The following is an 18,021-nucleotide window of genomic DNA, read 5'->3' as shown; positions in this document are numbered from 1 at the left end:
TGCTCGCGGCCGCAGCAATTTATCCCGGACAGGGACGCGACCCCGCCCACTCTTGGCAGGGAACCCCGCCCACTCATGGAAAGCCACGCCCATTTCCTCCCCTTCCCGCCAGATCTCTTCGAGCCGTGTGTTCAGCCACGGTCAGTTCTCAGGCCCGTCGGCGGGCTTGGGGCGAGGGAGGGGGCTGCAGTGCGGAGGGGGAAGCTGAGGGGATGGGTGGAGAAGGGGAGCCAGGTGCAGGGAGGCTGGACCAATGTTTATAGTAGGGCTGCTGAGGGTTCTGGAACCCAGCTGTACCCCCTAAACAAACCACTTCAAGCCCAGATAGGGCAACCCCCATGCCCAAAATACAAACATTGCATTACCGTTTGGCTGCTGTGAGAGTGCAAACAACCTTGGCTGTTTCTCAGGGCAGCTATCTGGATGCACCAGGTATCCTGCTTACTTAGCTTCATTATAACTAATGAATAAATAGGGCTTGGTCCTCCCTGTCTATCACAGTGGTTGTTTCTGACTTCCTGGTAGCTCCTGTGATAGGTCTCTTTACTGCCACTTCATTTTCCCTGTTCTGATTTTGTGCACTTTTTACTCCCTACTTTTTAATAAAAAGCTTTCTTTTTACTACTATTTACTTACTTATTTATTTATTTACTTTATTTACTTATTTACTACTATTTACTATTTTCTTTTTACTACTATTTACTTACTTATTTATTTATTTACTTTATTTACTTATTTACTACTATTTACTATTTTCTTTTTACTACTATTTACTACTACATTATAGTAATAAACCTGGAACCCAAGGGCTGATGGTTTCATTTGAGGCTGTAATATTGATCATTTCATTGACTTCCATGAAGGCCAGTCCTGTTATAGGTGGGGGGATAGCTTGGTGGTATGAGCATTGCCCTGCCAAACCCAGGGTTGTGAACTCAATCCTTGTAGAGGCTATTTGCCAGCATCTCTGTGGCACAATGGGTCAGCATGTTCAGCTGTTAACTGGAAGGATGGTGGTTTGAGCCCACCCAGAGGTGGTGATGTTAAGTCTGCACTGGCGGGAGGGATAGCTCAGTGGTTTGAGCATTGGCCTGCTCACACCCAGGGTTGTGAGCTCAATCGTTGAGGAGGCTATTTAGGAATTGGGGCAAATAGATGTTGGGGTGGTGCTTGGTCCTGCTGAAGAAGTAGGGGACTGGACTAGATGACCTTGCAAGGTCCCTTCCAGTTCTAGGAAATGTGTATCTCCCCAATATATTATATGCATCAGTTTCTACTCTTAGGGCTTGTCTACACTTGTCCCCAACTTCAAAGGGGACGTTTAGCAGGGTGATGGGAGATTACTAGCAAAGGCCAATTCTCTCCCAGGGCAACTTGGAAGTGCTGGCATGCATGTAGCTGTGGGCACTTGGAAGCACCCCCAAGGGAGTAAAGGCACTTCAAAGCAGCATGGGTGAAGTACCCACAGCTACATGCATGCCAGCACTTGGCAGTTTGACACTTCAGTTGCTGTGGGGGAGCATGAGCCTAATGAAGTGCTGCATATGCACTGCAGCACTTCATTAGTAATTTCCCATCACCCTGATTAACATGCCCCTTTGAAGCTGGGGGCAAGTGTAGACTCAGTCTTTGATAGTGAGAGTCCTCTGCCTGAACCACTCCACTTCTGTTGAACTGAAACCTGCAATTTTAATGGCAGATGATTTACTTACACTCTTATTCTTGGTATTTGGTCTTTGGGCATGTAAATTGTATTTATATGACATAGTGAGGTAAATTAAACCCTGGTAATTTTTCACCAAAGTCATATGAAGACTTTAATTAATTTTGTCCATAAATTATGTCTGGATTTAAAAAGTCCTAGTCAAAATAAAGTTATGGAGATGGTGACACTTGTAGCCTGTGTTTAACAGAGTCTCTGCAACTTTGAAATTCTGAAGAAGCTTTTCTAGGGTGCAAATCACAAATTGTGTCATGCTTTCGAATCACATCCACAAAACTTTGTGGAGGGTCAGTTATATACGTGACAAATCTGGTTGTTATCATCTGGGTCCTACAGGGATGATCACTGAAATTGGATACCTGGCTTGTAGTTAATACTTATCTCTATCAGTTTAGTAATTCATGGTGATGGAATATGATGGCCTCCAATAAATACATTTATTACAAAAGCTCCTTTCACACTAGAGGATAGATCCTGCACTCCACGGACACTAGCTGGTGTCAGCTCCAAAGGTTTTGGGTGGTTGTGGCTGCCTGTGAAGGGCATGGAGATGGGGATAACTTTTTTCTGTGGCACCATCAGCAGGTAAAAAGTGTCAAGAGAGAGAAGCTGTTCTTTCCTGGTTTAGGAGACAAGTAACTACATCTTGCTGTCACTGTGGTGAAGACAGCCAATACCTAAAGTGCTTTACTTGGACAGGTATATGTCTTGTTGGCCCTATGTGAATGGGTCCACAGGCCTTTCTATGCTCTGCACCCTCACTTGCATAGATCTCAAGCTTTTCCCAAATGACACTTATCAGTGGTTCCTCCTTCCTTCCTAGTATTGCTAATCTAGCCGTCTGAAGGACTGATTCATCAGAAATTTTGTGAATAGAGTCTTGGAATTGTTTGCTTTCATTTGCACTTCTTATGGCGTTTTTAGGTAGATGCCCATGATCCGGCCTATTATCATCACTAAGTCCCACCTAACTTAACTGGGCATCTTAAGAAAGGAGGCAAACTTTTTTTTTTTAAATCTAGACAATGTTGTTGGGCTACTACAATGCAGAAGGTAGCTTACAGCAGCACAGGCATAGAAACCACCCCAACCTGGCCCTAGGAAGCAATGCTGGTGGTCAACCAGCATGGGCCCTGCTGCCCTGGGAGAGCAATACTGGTAGGCAGGCAGCAGAGCCCCTGCCACCCCTGAATGGGACCAGGGAACAACTGCTGGCCACCCCCACTCCCTGCATGGAGCCTCTCACACCTTCCTACCTGCCCTCACTCCTGCCCCCACCACCTCCTGCCTGCACTCCTGCACTCCCACACACCCACCGCCCCCTGCCCTGACGTACACGAGCAATACCAAGTAAATCTCTGGTTTGTATAGATAAAGAGATATTTTTACCCACAATTGCTTGGGTCCTTAGCTCAATTAATTTTTGTTTTTCTTCATTTAAATCATTGCTCTAGGGTGGGGCTGGGGATGAGGGGTTCAGGATGCAGGCTGCCCCAGGGAGAGAGGACTGCCCCGGCCCTCTCTCAGGGTCAAATGAGAAGCACCTCTCCATGGCTGCTGCAGCTCCAGCTGACACAGCTGGGAAAGGGGTGCACATTCCCCTGCCTGGGGCAGGTCCAGATTTGTCTGCCCTGGTGTTTTCCAGCCAGAGTAAGGAATGTAGCAAACTGTGCACTTTCCCTTCACTCCCTGATGCAGGGGAACAGCCAGCAATATTTCCATACAAACTGGGGAAAGGTAGCTTCAGTCCCTCCCTCCTTAAAGGTGTCTGGAGGGTAAGAGGCTGGGGGATGGAGGAGTCCCAAGGAGAGACAGTTGCATCCAGTCCCTTTTACCTGCCTGGTGATTCTGTTTCTTTCCTGTATGGTTTTATGAGAAACAATCCGGTTCCAGGCACACCCCATTCTCCTGGCACAGCAAAACCCCGACCTTGCTTTAAGTTATGCTAAGAGGAAGCTGTATACTGAATGTGGTGCTCCTAGCTTACCGTTTCAGAGAAGTTTTTGAATAAACAGACAGATGGCCAGACTGACAGACTCACTTAAATAAATATCTGTAGTAGATTGCAGAGTATGTGGCCTCTTTCTCTCACACTTGCCATTATAAGTCAGTTTGGAAGCCTCTGAGATGGACAATAGCACTTGTATGGATCTTGTTAACTACAGTAGGGCCAGTTTTAGTGTTTAGTGTGCCATTCAATATCTGTTATAGAGTTTCTGGTTGGGCCCACTTCAACTGGTCAGCAAAATAAAGACAGATGGCAATGGATTACTTCTAACACTTCTTTATTAGTATTTAGTCATCCCAGATATTTGTATTCTCTTAGGGCTCAATCCAAAGCCTATTAGGTCAAGAGAAACACCTGTTGACTTCAGCAGACTTTGAATCAGACCCAATGTCTAATTAGACTTTTCTCAGCTAATGCCTGGTCTAGACAAGGTTTTTATCTTTATTTTACAAATTTCACTATTTCAATTAGTGCGATTTTTTTAACCCAAATAGTTCCATTGGTACAACTCCTTGAGTAGACACAGGTAAATCATTCTAAAGGTCTCTGTATTTACTGGGAATAAGCTATGTTGATACACATACTGATGTACTGCTTATAATGGATAAAATTAGGCAGTTGTACTGCTTTCACAATACTGTCTTCAAATTTTCAAAGCTGAACTGGTATGAAAACCGTATGTAGACAAGCTCCTAGTTCCCCTACCACTCAGGACGTGTCTTCCCTACAGAATTAACTTGTGTTACTGAGTCATTCCACCCAAAAAAACCCTTCAGTTTGACTGCGGTTGTGCTTTTAAGTTTTGAGTGCTTCTAAGCCTAGCCTATCAGGGGATATAGGCTACAAGTCTTGTTAGCAGATTTAGGCCTAAGGGCTACAACTTAAAGTTAGGTTGAGCTAGCTATGTTGCTCAGAGCTCGGAGAAGCTTTGTGCCCTGAGCATCTCAGTTAGGTAAACCCAATTACTCAAACAGACACAGCTAGGTTGATGGGACTTTTCTCCCACCAACCATATTACAACCTTTAGGAGAGGTAGGTTAACTACACTGATGGGAAAAAACCCCTTCCACTGACATTGGAAATGCCTACGCTATGATGCTACAGCAGGATAGCTGCAAACACTGCAGGGCCATGTCTACACTACAGCCCCCTTTCAAAAGGATGGCTTTCGAAACAGAACGTCGAAAGCCGTCCTTTCGAAAGGGAGTGTCCACACAGACAGCCAGAGACCGAAGGTGCGATCTGCTCTTTGGAAAGTCCTGGAGTGCAGTTTCGAAAATGAGTGCCCACACTGTGCAGGGCGCTCTTTCGAACGTACAGGCGCAGGAAGTCTTGCGGGCAGGGTCGCATGGCGGACGAGCCTTTCTGGGACCGCGGCCCACCATCCCCTTAAAGGGCCCCCCATCCCATATGTCAGCCTGCACACACTGAGGGCCAGCCACCTGTCCCCAGGCTCGCACACCAAGGAGATCAGAGGAGGCACCCCAGGTCCCCATGGAACCCGAGCAGCCCCCCTGTACCCATCGAGGCCGTGGCCAGTGCACTGACAGCCTACTAGCCACCCTCCTGGAAGTCATCCTGAAGGCGCAACATCCCCAGCCGGTCCCCCCAGGGCATCTGCTGCCTGTGGGGCTTCCTCACAAGCAGTGACTGGTGGGACCGGCTGGTGCTGGAGGACTGGGGCGATGACCGGTGGCTACAAAACTTCCAGATGACCAAGGGGACATTCCTAGAGCTGTGCCACTGGCTCGCCCCAGCCCTCCAGCACCAGGACACCTGCATGAGGCCAGCGCTGCAGAAAAGGGTGGCCATTGCCCTCTGGAAACTGGCCACCCCGGACAGTCACCGATCAGTCGGCCATCAGTTCAGGGTGAGCAGGGCCACCGTTGGGGCTGTCCTCAATGAGGTAAGCCGTGTGCATGTGGGGGCCAGGGGATGGGGGGCACTCTGGCATGGGGCACCATTGAGGACCACAAGGCAGCCCCCACCGTGGAGGGGAAAGGGACGGGGACAGGAGCCCCAGGGAGGCCTGCCCTGCAGGGGACAGGGATGGTTGGACACACTACACCCCACCCCATGCTCATGAGCACATCCTCCTCCTGCTCCCTGCAGGTCATCTGGGCCATCAACAGGGTCCCCCTGCGGCAGCTGGTCTGTGTCAGGGCCCTGGATGATGCCATCCGGGGCTTCAAGGAGTTGGGCTTCCCAAACTGCGTCGGGGCCCTGGATGGCACACACATCGCCATCTGGGCCCAAGACCACAGCGGCAGGGCTTTCATAAACCATAAGGGCTACCACTCTGTGGTCCTGCAGGCACTCATTGACGCCAATGGTCGGTTCCAGGACATCTGTGTTGGCTGGTCCAGCCGTGCCCATGACTCCAGGGTGTTCCGGAACATGGGGCTGGGCCACCGCATGGCTGAGGAGACCTTCATCCCCCGGTTGTAGGTCCCCACTGGGGACACCACAATGCCACCCTGCATTGTGGTGGACACAGCCTACCCCCTGCAGGCCTTGCTCATGAGGCCGTACACGGGACACACACAGCCCAACCAGGACGTTTTTCATGAGCAGCGGCCTGGATCCCGCGCAGGGACTGTGCGGGCTCGCTGCCAGGCCATCCGCTGGCACCACCAGGGCAGCGACGAGGAGGTGGGGGACGCTGCCCATACCGCAGCTCTACAGGACCTTACTGGCATGCTGTGGGAGGGGCTTGCCATGGAGCAGCAGGCCTGGGACCGAGTCGTGGGGCTGGTCCAGCTGGTGGCTGCAGGAGCTGTGTAGACAGAAGCGGGGGGGCGGGAATGGTCAGTAGTCCCAGGTGTAGGTCCCTGTGTCCTTCCCACCCTCCCCACCAGGGTCCATGTCCTTCGGTGCCCTGCTGTTCCTGGTCCCTCCAAGTCTGGCCAGCCTGTGGTGCTGTCCCATCTATGTGGTGCTGAGTGTGGGATGCCCCTGACACGCCCTCCCCGGGCACTAGGGAGGCTGGTGTGCACACCACCTACCTATGGGTTCCTCTGGGAAGGCAGGTGAGGCACGGTTGGACGGGGCCTGGCTGGATGGCCCTCATCATCACTGATGGGTTGAGTCGCTGTGCTGTCCGCAGTCGCCTGGAGCTGGCTGATGGTCCCGGGTGCGCCTCACCCTCTGTCGCCATCTCTGGCTCAGTGTCAGCCATGGACGTGTTGAGGAGGATGGTGGGGAGTCCGGCCTCCTTCAGCCCCAGGAGGCGGTGGAGCTCCTTATAGTAGGGGCAGCTTGTGGGGGCTGCCCCCAACCACCCGGCTGCATCCTGGGCCCTGCAATACCCCTGCCACTGACCTTTGACCGGACCTGGTCCGGTGTGCGGGTGGGGTGGTTGTGGCTGAGCAGCCCCTTTGCCAGCTGCTCAAAGGCGACTGCATTGTGGTGACGGACCCCCGTTTGTTGGAGGACCTTCTCATCCTCCCGTAGGGAGAGGAGGTCCTGGATCTTGGCCTCTGTCCAGGAGGAAGCTTGACGCTTCGGGGCCTGGCCCGCCTCCTGGGATGACTCCCCCCTGTTTTTGGAGGGCCCCTGGGTGGGGTGGGGGTCCAGGTGGCTGGCCATGGGTCCAGGTGGTGTGAGGGACTGGCTGGCTGTCGTGCTGGCTGGAGAGCTGGAGAGCAGCGTGGCCTCACTGCTGGCTGCACGCTCTCAGCTTCCTGCCTGAGGGTTTCTGGGAGCCTGTGTCCTTAAGCAACGCCGGACACCGGGGCCATAGAGCTCCGTCTGTGCTGTGAGCAGCGGCACCACCTGCCAGCTGATCGCCACCATGGAGGACTCCCTCTTTTGAAAGAGTGGGCCGCGGAGCATCTACACTTGCTCTCTTTCGAAGGAGGGCTTCATTCCCATCACAGGAACGGAAAACCGACTTAGAAAGAACGAGGGAGTTCTTTGGAAGTTACTTTTGAAAGAGCGGTGTGTGTGTGTGTGGATGCTCTGCGGGTTCTTTCAAAAGAGCTCTGTCTTCCAATCTGGATTTCGAATGTACTTGCTAGTGTAGACGCAGCCTAGATGTGCCAGTGTATCAGCTGTGGTAAAGACATAGCCTTAGCTGTAAGCACAACTATTCTGTACTGATAATACAATCACTTAATTTAGCTCATGGGAGTAGCTTCCATCTCAAGAGGCATTAAGATGTGAGTAGATAACTTGAATTAACTCTGCAGTGAAGACATAGCTGCTGTCACACTGTACATATACACCTTAAGCCGTGTCTACACATGCCGGCTACTTCGAAGTAGCCGCGCGAACTTCGAAATAGCGCCCGCCACGGCTACACGTGGCGAGCGCTATTTCGAAGTTGACATTGACGTAAGGCGGTGAGACGTCGAAGTCGCTATCCCCATCAGGAGATGGGAATAGCGCTCTACTTCGATGTTGAACATCGAAGTAGGGCACGTGTAGCCGATGCGCGTCCTGCAACATCGAAATAGCGGGGTCTGCCATGGCGGCCATCAGCTGAGGGGTTGAGAGACGCTCTCTCCAGCCCCTGAGCTCAATGGTTGCCGCGTGCAGTGGCCCCTTAAAGGTCCCTGCCCCCTGCCTTCCTGTGCAGGAAGCTGAGAGAGCGTGCAGGCGGCAGCACAGCCACGCGGCCAGCCTGCACGCCGCTCTGCAGCCGCAGTCCACCACCCCTGCAGCGATGGCCGCCTGCCAGCCCCCCAAGCGACCCCAGGGCACCCCCCCCAAGGGGAGCCAGGGCTCCCACGCTGGCAGCCAGCTGGGGAAGAGGCAGCGGGCACCCTCCTGGATGGAAGCCGAGATCTGGGACCTGCTGGGGCTGTGGAGCTAGGAGGAGGTGCTCCAGGTAATGGGGAGCAAGAGGCGGAATGCGGATGCGTTCGCTCGGCTGGCCAAGGGCCTGGCCACCCGGGGTCACCCTGCCTGAACTCCTGACCACATCAGGAGTAAAGTGAAGGAGCTGCGGCAGGGTTACGCCCAGGCCCGGGATGTGGCCAGCTGATCTGGGGCCGCCCCCATCACTTGCCCCTTTTACAGGGAGCTCAGGGAAATCCTGGGCCCCCGGCACACCTCCTCCCCTCCGGCCACTCTTGACACCTCGGCTGACGAGCCCCAGCAGGCCCCAGAGGTGGAGTCCTCCCCGGAGGCAAGTTCCGCACCCCAGGGGCCCCCTCAGGAGCCCACCCCTGGGACACCGGAGGTGGAAGAGGAGGGGGGATCCTCCTCCAGCGATGGGGGGGCTCCGGATTGCCATCCCGTCCCGGAGCTCCAGCAGGGCATCCGCCCACAGGGTGTCCACCGACCGTGGGAGCTGACCGTCAGGTATGTACCCCCCCCCGGTGCACACCCCTGGGGTTGAGGGGCAGGGGCAACAGACATGACCAGGGCCCTCCACATGCCCAGATGACCATGGCCCCAAGGACAGCAGTGGCATGTCCCTCAGAAGAGTGCATCAGCCCCTGCCCCATCCCTGGGGATGGGGGGAGCGGAACCTAGGGTCCCCCGGGGGAGGGGGTGGGACACCCATCATCATCAGCAGCATCTCCCGGGGACAGGGATGGGGAACCAGCAGCAGAGGGGTGGGGGGACAAGGGCCACGGGTCGGGGCCCACACTAACAGCTGTCTCCACTCTTCTTCCCCCCGTGTTCCGCAGCTGCACCATTGGAGGGACCGGAGAGCGCCGGTGAGGTGTCAGTGGTCCCAGAGAGCCCACTGGGGCCATCACTCCAGGCCAGCCCCTCGGCAGAGTACCGACCAGCCCCATGGCGGGGACGATGGCGGACCCAGCACCACCCCTGGACGGCAACGGACCCCCAGCTGCTGGTGATCCTCCGGCGGCAGCTGGAGGTCTCGGAGCAGTGCCTGCGGGTGGAGGAGCGGCGCCTCCAACTGCAGGAGCGGGTGCTGGCCTGGCGCCAGGAGGCATGGGGGGCCTTTATGCGCACATTTGAGTGCATCGCGGACTACCTGGCCCCCCATGCCGCGCCGGCCGCCACTCTGCCTGCCCTGCCTGCTCCACCCGCCACTCCACCCGCTGCTCCACCTGCCGTCGCACCACCGTCCGCCACTGAGGGGCCATCCGCCAAGGGGGACCTGGGGCCTGCTGACACCTGACAGCCATATCTGCCGGTCCACCTGGCCCCCAGCCAGCCCCTGCCAGGGCTGAGGCCAAGGTGCGGGTCGCGGCCGCCCACCCCAGCGCTGGACATTAGGGGGTGCGGGGCCCAGGACGTAGCCCCCCCCCCTTTGTACATATCCCCTTTTACTTGTGTTGTATATAGTTTGTATTAGACCCCTGTTATTTTATGATACCTGCCCCCCCAATGTAAATAGTTCTCCCCTTCCTTATGTTCCCCTGTTTTTTGGTTATCCATATAATATATAATATTTATGTTTGCTGTAAATAATATAATAATAAGAATTCAACGTTTGGTGGTTTCACGAACAACAGGTCTATTTTTATTTGCAAGAAAAGTGTGTTGGGGTGCGTGCTCTTGGGTGCTCTGTGGTGTGGGCGTAGGGGCAGGGAGTGTTGTGGAGGATGGGGAGGGTGCAGTGGGGGGGTGGGGGGGACATGCCAGCATTCACCCTATGGCCTTGTTGAAATGGGCCCGCAGGGCCTCCCGGACCCCGATCCCCTCGGGGTCCACCTGGTGACTGGGGGCAGCAGGTGGCTGCACGTCGGCCCTGCCAGCCTCCACAGCCCAGCCCTGAAAGAATGTCTCCCCCTTGCTCTCGCCCAGGTTGTGGAGTGCGCTGCATGCACCCACAGTCTGGGGGATGTTGGTGGGGCCCGCATCAAGGCGGGTGAGGAGACACCTCCAGTGCCCTTTGAGGCGGCCAAATGTGTGCTCAACCACCTGGCGCACATGGTTCAGGCGCATGTTGAAGCGCTCCTGGCTGGCTGAGAGATGGCCCGTGTAAGGGTGCATGAGCCAGGGCCGGAGAGGGTACGCCGCGTCTGCGACGACGCAGAGGGGCATCGTGGTGCCCCCCCACAGGGATCTCCCGCTGGGGGATGTAGGTCCCCGCCTCCAGCCAGCGGCACAGGCCCGAATTCCGGAATACCCAGGCATCGTGGGTGCTGCCAGGCCAGCCAACATATATGTCCAGGAAACAGCCCCGGCTGTCCACCAAGGCCTGGAGGAGCACGGAATGGTAGCCCTTCCAGTTCAAGAAGCGTCCTCCACTGTGCTCCGGAGCTCGGATGGGGATATGGGTCCCATCCAGAGCCCCGAAGCAATTTGGGAAGCCCAGGGTGGCAAACCCCGTGATGGCGGCATCCGGGTCCCCAAGCCTCATGAGCCTGTGGAGGAGCAGGGCGTTGATGGCGCAGATGACCTGCAGGGGAAGGACATGGGAGAGCACCAATGAGGGGTGTGCAGGGTGTGTCTGGCCCTCCCCTCCCAGGGCTCCCCTCCCCTCCCCAGGGCTCCCCTCCACCTCCAGGGCTGCCTCCCCCTCCCCGTGGGGCCTCTTACCTCCATGAGGACAGCCCCGATGGTGGCCTTGCCGACGCCAAACTGCTGGCCCACGGATCGGTAGCTGTCTGGAGTGGCCAGCTTCCAGACAGTGATGCCGACATGTTTCTCCACGCTGAGGGCATGCCGCATGGCAGTGTCCTGGTGCCTCAGTGTGGGGGTGAGCCACTGGCAGAGCTCCAGGAATGTCTGCCGGCTCATGCGAAAGTTCTGGAGCCAGCGGTTGTCGTCCCACTCTCCGAGCACCAGCCACTCCCACCAGTCGGTGCTCGTGTGGTAGCTCCACAGCCGGCGGTGTGTGCGGGGGGGTCGGGGGGCTGCAGGGTCTGGGGTTGCTTCCTCCTCCCCTGGGGGCGGCTCCTCTTCTGTGACTAGAAGGTGATCGGCTGCCTCCTGCATAGCATTGAGCAGGGCGAGCACTGCTCCTGCAGGGGCAGCTGGGTGGACCTCTGGCTGCTGCTGCTGGGGTCCATGACTGCGTCGCCAAGGTGTGCGTGCCTATGGCTCTGCAAACCACGTGCTGTGCAGGCTGAGTGTGTCTGGGAGGGGCCCTTTAAGGGAGTGGCTTGCTGTTGCCCCGGAAGTGCTAGTCCGCCCTGCTAGACGCTCCCCTGCAGCGCCTACTTCAATGTGGTGCTGCCCAACATCGACTGCACCAGCCCTGGAGGACGTGTAGACGTTATTCATCGAAATAGCTCATTTCGATGTAGCATACACGTGTAGACGTAGCCTTACAGAGTTATTGTTTCTGCTGTATTAAGACTATAGATGGTAGATTACTGTACCCCATACTGTATAATAAGGATGCATCAGTCTGACATTTCAAGATTCAGAAGCATGGAATTGGTAGCCCGCGTATGGCAGTTTTTGTGTACTTCATCTTAAAATTTAGCTACAATATCACATGGTTATTTTGGATGAAGTTTAATTGCCAAAAAGATAAATATATAGATTAGATGGAGGGCATTAATGCTCAGTACATCTGTAGTTGTCAAGGAGTTCAGCTAATCTCACTGTTCAGAGCACCAGCCTTGTGCCATGTAGGTAGAACTTGGGCATGACTATCAGGGATGAGGTAGTTACAAAATGAGCAAAAGGCTTTGTGACAGACCTGGGGCTGAGCTGTAATAATCTGTGTCTACTGTCTGAGACCTGGTTATTAGGATAGTTACTATATGGCTATACTTGGTTATTGGAGTCTTTAATGAACATATGTGTTGGTTTAGTTTAATAGCAGGGCTGTTGTGAAACAAGCTCGGAAATAATGTAATAGCTGTGCATAAGCAACTTCCTGGTAAACACACTGAGGCTGTGTTCACACTAGCTCCTCCTTTTGGAGGGGCTATGGTAATACGGCACTTTGGGATATGCTAATGAGGTGATGTCATGCATATACAGCACCTCATTAGCATAATAGTGACCATGTGTGCTTCAAAACTGCTGGTTTCAAAACACAGCTGCCCATGTTGCTGGGGGGCCTTTTGAAACAGACCCCTGATTTCGAAAGCCCTTTCTTCCCAAAACCAGATGGGAATAAAGGGCTTTTGAAATCAGGAGTCTGTTTCGAAAGGTCCCCCAGCTACACGGGCAGCTGAGTTTTGAAACCAGCAGTTTTGAACCACACATGGCTGCAATTATGCAAATGAGGTGCTGCATATTCATGCTAGCACCTCATTAGCATAATGTGGCCATAGCCTGAGTGTCATGAACAGAATGTCTGAGCTATTAGGTTCTAGCCACAGTTACAAGCTTTGTCATGTGCTGCTGGGAGCCAATAGAAGTTATTGAAAGAATTGAAATGGTTAAAAAGACATACTAGTAAGGAGGAGGAACTGTAAGGGAGCTATTCATGGGGAACAGGTTGACACACAGATCAGCTTGGCTGGAAGGTCAGAAGCAGTTAGACCATGTTCGGCTTCTCAGGGACTAAGAAAATACCAGTGAGATAAAAGTGTATGCCTCTGACTGATGTAAAAAATTCTTTTTCTCTTATGCTTTCCTTCTACTATTAAGACTAAGCAATATTTGGGTTTGAGAAGGCTGTCTGGTGACCTGGTGCCAAATCGAGCCAGCGTTGTGGGTAGCTAGCCCAGAGAGATACTACATGGCAGTAGGATGCATACATGTGGAGAAGAGACCCAAAATACAATCTCCTGCATAAAAACAGCTATGGCAAGCCTGATTCTATCTTGCCACAAAAAATCTAGTTATTTTAAGAATAGTTACTGCAAATCTGATAGAAACACCAGTGGATTTTAAATTCATACATCATGCATATTATTTATGACAAGTAGGGGTTAAAGACTCATTCTTCCTGTTCACATAAAGACTATTCCTGTGGAATGAAATCAGTGAGTGCCTGCAGTGTTTGGTGAGGAAAAAAAAGGAGGCAGCAAGAATTGAGGGCCTGCTCTAACTCCCATTGGAATTAACCCCACTCTTTCCATTGACTTCTGTGGTAATTAGATCTGATCCTGATTAGTGCCTCACAGTCAGGCCCAACGTCACTACTGTGGTTATTCATCAGGCTGCAGATCAGAGGAGCATTTGAACCTAATCCAACTGCAGACAGGAAATCATGAATACATTACAATATACTATTGTTTGAAACTATCTAAATATCCAGATTGAGATCACCTAGTAGTGTGCTGCTCAACCCTTACATGCAGAGACTGCTAAATCTCCAGCATTCTTAATAGCACCCACTGTTATTTTTGAGTGCTAAAAGTGCAAGACTCTTCCCCCACAGAGGAACATCTTTAACAGGTAATGCAAAACATACTGGATGAACCAGAGGAGGGTGTTGCCCCCTATACAGCTACAGTGATTTTCTTTAAGTGGGTAACAGTGTCTCTTGTTGATAGGGACATTTGTTGGAGAAACAAGTTGAGATAGATTTTTGGGAGTGGAGAGGGAAAGATACTTGTCTGGGATAGAGAATTCAGTGTGCAGAGGCTGGTAAAAGATACTCTTTAGAATTAAATACTATCAGTATCTGAATGCTTCTGAGCATGTCCAGATCTCAGACATACATGTTGGGTGATCAGTTGTACTACTGGTGTCCAGATTGAGGCAATTCAGTTCCTACCTCATAAAGCAGAATGAAATTACACAATTTTCTGCATCTCAACATGCAGACTCTTGCATTTGGCTGCATTAAATCTTTTCTGTGGCATTCAGCTTGGTAGTGAATTAGCTTTGGGTAGTCACTGATCTCTGGTTCTGAATTACTTTTTGTTAACACTTACCCGCTTTGGTCACAGCATTGACCTACTGTTTCTAAACCCAAACTAAGTCCAAACTATTGCAGTCAGAGATTAGTGGAACATAGGTGTAAACCTGATTACTGCACTCCCATTCACAGCTCTTTTCAATACACTGTTATTAATACAGAACTTTCATGGTACTATTGACACACGTTTTCAAGATGCGTTCTCCAGGCACAGGATTGCTGTACCGGCACAAGTGAACTAATGGTATGCCTACACTGCAGGCTTCTTTTGGCTGCACATAAAGTACAGATCAGCATAGCCCCTCTAATGTGTATAAATCAGCAGTGTTGCAGGTGAGACATGGCTTAGGCAAGTAAAGACACGAACAGTGTGGGGGAGTATGCATGTACATCCTCTGCCCTCATTAGAGTTGTGTCTTCCCCTCTCCAGGGCTATTTTTAGCCATGTGCTGGCTGTTGCCTCACAGCTGCTGCAGACTTTCCCCTCTGCAGGAAAGACATCCTCCATCACTGGAGCCCTTCCTGTGGCAGGGAAACACCCGAGCAGGAAAATACTCTGCTAGTTCCATAGCTGTAGTTTCCTCTCCACAGGGAAATGTTCTGGGAGTGGGAGACAGCAAGAGAGGTTCTGAGCATGGGGACAGGAGCCCGGGTAACATTTTCCACTGGCCGCAAAAGTCTCTGGCCCCTCCCCTCCACTGGAGCCCTTCCCCAATACAAGGGACATAAGAGTGGCCATTCTGGGTCAAACAAATGGTCAATTCAACCCAGTATTCTGTCTTCCATCATTGGCTGGAGCCAGAGGGAATGAGCAGAACAGGATAAGTTATTGAATATCCTTCTTGTCCTCTAATCCAAGCTTCTGGAAGCCAAAGGTTCGGGTGCACCCAGAACACAGGGTTGCATCCCTGACCATCTTGGCAAATAGCCATTGATGGGACTTATTGTCCATAAATTTATGCATCCTTTTTTAAAAAAAATCCAATTATGATGTTTTCATCTTCATAACATCCATGGCAATGGGTTGCAGAGCCTGCGCGTGCATTGTGTGAAGCCATATTTAAAAACATTCCAGTGAGAAAAGGCTCTGCCAGGTCCCCACTCCTGGAGCCTGTTCATGCAGCAGGGAAAGACTTAAAGCAGTGGGAAAAGGCTGTAAGTATTGGGGAGTCTCTCCTTACCACCTTCTCTTTGTGACAATCTTCTGCTGATGTCTGCAACTAGACAGTGGGGTAAGTGCAGCCTGCTTTTCGCAGCAGCACGTACTGATAGATGTACTACCTGCTGCTTTCATTGGTGTGTCACGTAGACAGACCCTAAATCCACATTGATTTACAGCTACTGAACTACCTGTTGTTTGAGTGCTCTTTTTAAACTGCAAGGCAGTGAAACTGATCCAACTTTGTTGCACAAGCTGTTGATGTGTTCACAGGTAAATTGCACTCGCAGGCCCAGAGAAGCTTGTCAGAAGCTGAAGCCCACACGTTGATGTCAGTGCAATTCTGCTTATTCTTAACAGCAAGGGTTGATACATTTCTCCCCCTTTTGAAAGCAAAAGCAATAGGCCACTGGTCTCCTTGAAGTACAATTAATGACAGGGTTCCACTGTAACTCAATTCAAATTGTGACCTCAGTTACATCTGTGCAAACCTTCTGAAGGATAATGGTGTTGAAGAGCCATAACTGAAGGTACGCTAGAAAGACAGCCAAGTTATAGATGCATCACAAAAGATGTAATTCGGCCTGTAAAACCTCTACTGCTGGTTGCAGTGAAGGAGGAGGACAGGATGTGTTTGTGGCACTGGCCACTAGTTCAAACCATTTTTAACTGCAAACAGAGCACACAGACACAGTAATTAGCAGGGGAGCCGAGAGTCATGCCGGGTCCCTGGGCAAGCGTGTGTGGGATGAGGAGCTCCATGCTCCTGGAAAGGGCAGGGCCAAGGACAGCCAACCCTCAGCGCTTTCCAGACTGCTGCGTTCCACCCCCTCCAGAGCCCCTTCTGGAGTGTGCTGCATGACACACCTGCCTCAAGGCAGCTCTAAGAGCTGCACAGAGTGCTGCGGTGACACTCCAGCAGCAATTTAAAAGGCCAAGTGCCGCTGCTGCTGCCGCAGCGGTGGCCAGAGCCCAACCTCCCTTTAAAAATCACTGGGACCTGAGGCAATTGCAGGCCAGGAAATTAGTTAGACACAATCAATATTGAAACCTTGCTATAATATTTTTCAGTCACTTCTCAGGGGAAAAAATGCACTTTACCAGCAATTTACATATTTTCTTGAAAGTGAGACTCGACTCTTGTATGATTAAGACATATGTAATTTAATTATTTATTTCACATACAACATTTTACTCTATATTAAGCTACTATGTTAAAAGGATTTGCTGATAGGCCACCCTGTTATGATATAAGGGAATGATGTGATGACAACACCTCAGATGAACATGTGTTGGCAGATGGGACATTTTCTAATCTGAGAGAAGAAATTTGCACAAAAGAAAAATATTTTACAAACTCAACGTGTGATTAGATATATGTATTTTAACCCAAAAATCAGAGAGACAGTTTCACCACTCCTTGGAGAAGTTCTAATTTTCCCATTGGTCAATTCAGCCAATTCACTGCCAATGTTGATAACAAAAACATGCAAAAAGCTTAAAATAAAAAGTGTAGTACAGTACAAAACAAATGATACCATCTGATATATACAGAACATAACAGAAAAGAAAAATGCAGTAACACAACATGGATACTTCTCATTTTGAATAATAATTTTCAACAGGAAATCTGTTTTCCTACATTAGATAGTGACCCAAATTCAATCATGGCATTAATTGGCGGGTGGTGGTGGTGATCTCCTAACGAAATCAACGGTAAGTGCACTGTTAACAAAAGGCATTAATTTGGCTCTTTATTTCCAGTTCCTAGATGTGTTTTTAATACACTATTTCTTATGATTTAAAAACATCCATAATTACAAACTGAAAAGATGAACGCTATTATATTTACGAAGACATGTCTTCAGTCAAAACTAAGAACAAGAGCAATCCATATGTGGCTAATGTCTATAAACATCGTTTTGCTAGGTGAGACTGCAACAAGAGAGCAGCTAAAATTATGTTAAAATACATGGGTGGCTAAATTATCCAGGCTTTTTATATCCAAAAATGTGATCGTCTACCCATCAGTCTCACCCTAAATGCTTCTAAATAAATCACGTGTTATGGGAATGCAGTACAACTAAAATAATTTGCAGCGAAGAGTGGTAATTTCCAAAATATTTGTAATTACAGCATCCTTGCACTTCTTGTAGTAATTCCATCCATGAAAAGTGGGTGCAAAATACTATCTAATCTAGCAGCATTTTTAACCCATTTAGCGCAAGTGTACATGATTACACCAGGTGCAAGGTAGGAGAGATTCCACAGGCACTAAGGCCCAGATCAACAATAATATTTAAGCTTCTATATTCCATTATAGGTCCTTGTGGATATGCCTCTAGGGCCATGTCTACACTAGCCCCAAACTTCAAAATGGCCACGCAAATGGCCATTTTGAAGTTTACTAATGAAGCACTGAAATGCATATT

The sequence above is a fragment of the Carettochelys insculpta genome, chromosome 2 (genome assembly GCF_033958435.1).
Source record: "Carettochelys insculpta isolate YL-2023 chromosome 2, ASM3395843v1, whole genome shotgun sequence".
In the NCBI taxonomy this organism is placed as follows: Eukaryota; Metazoa; Chordata; order Testudines; family Carettochelyidae; genus Carettochelys; species Carettochelys insculpta.
Note: the sequence above shows the minus strand (reverse complement) of the source record.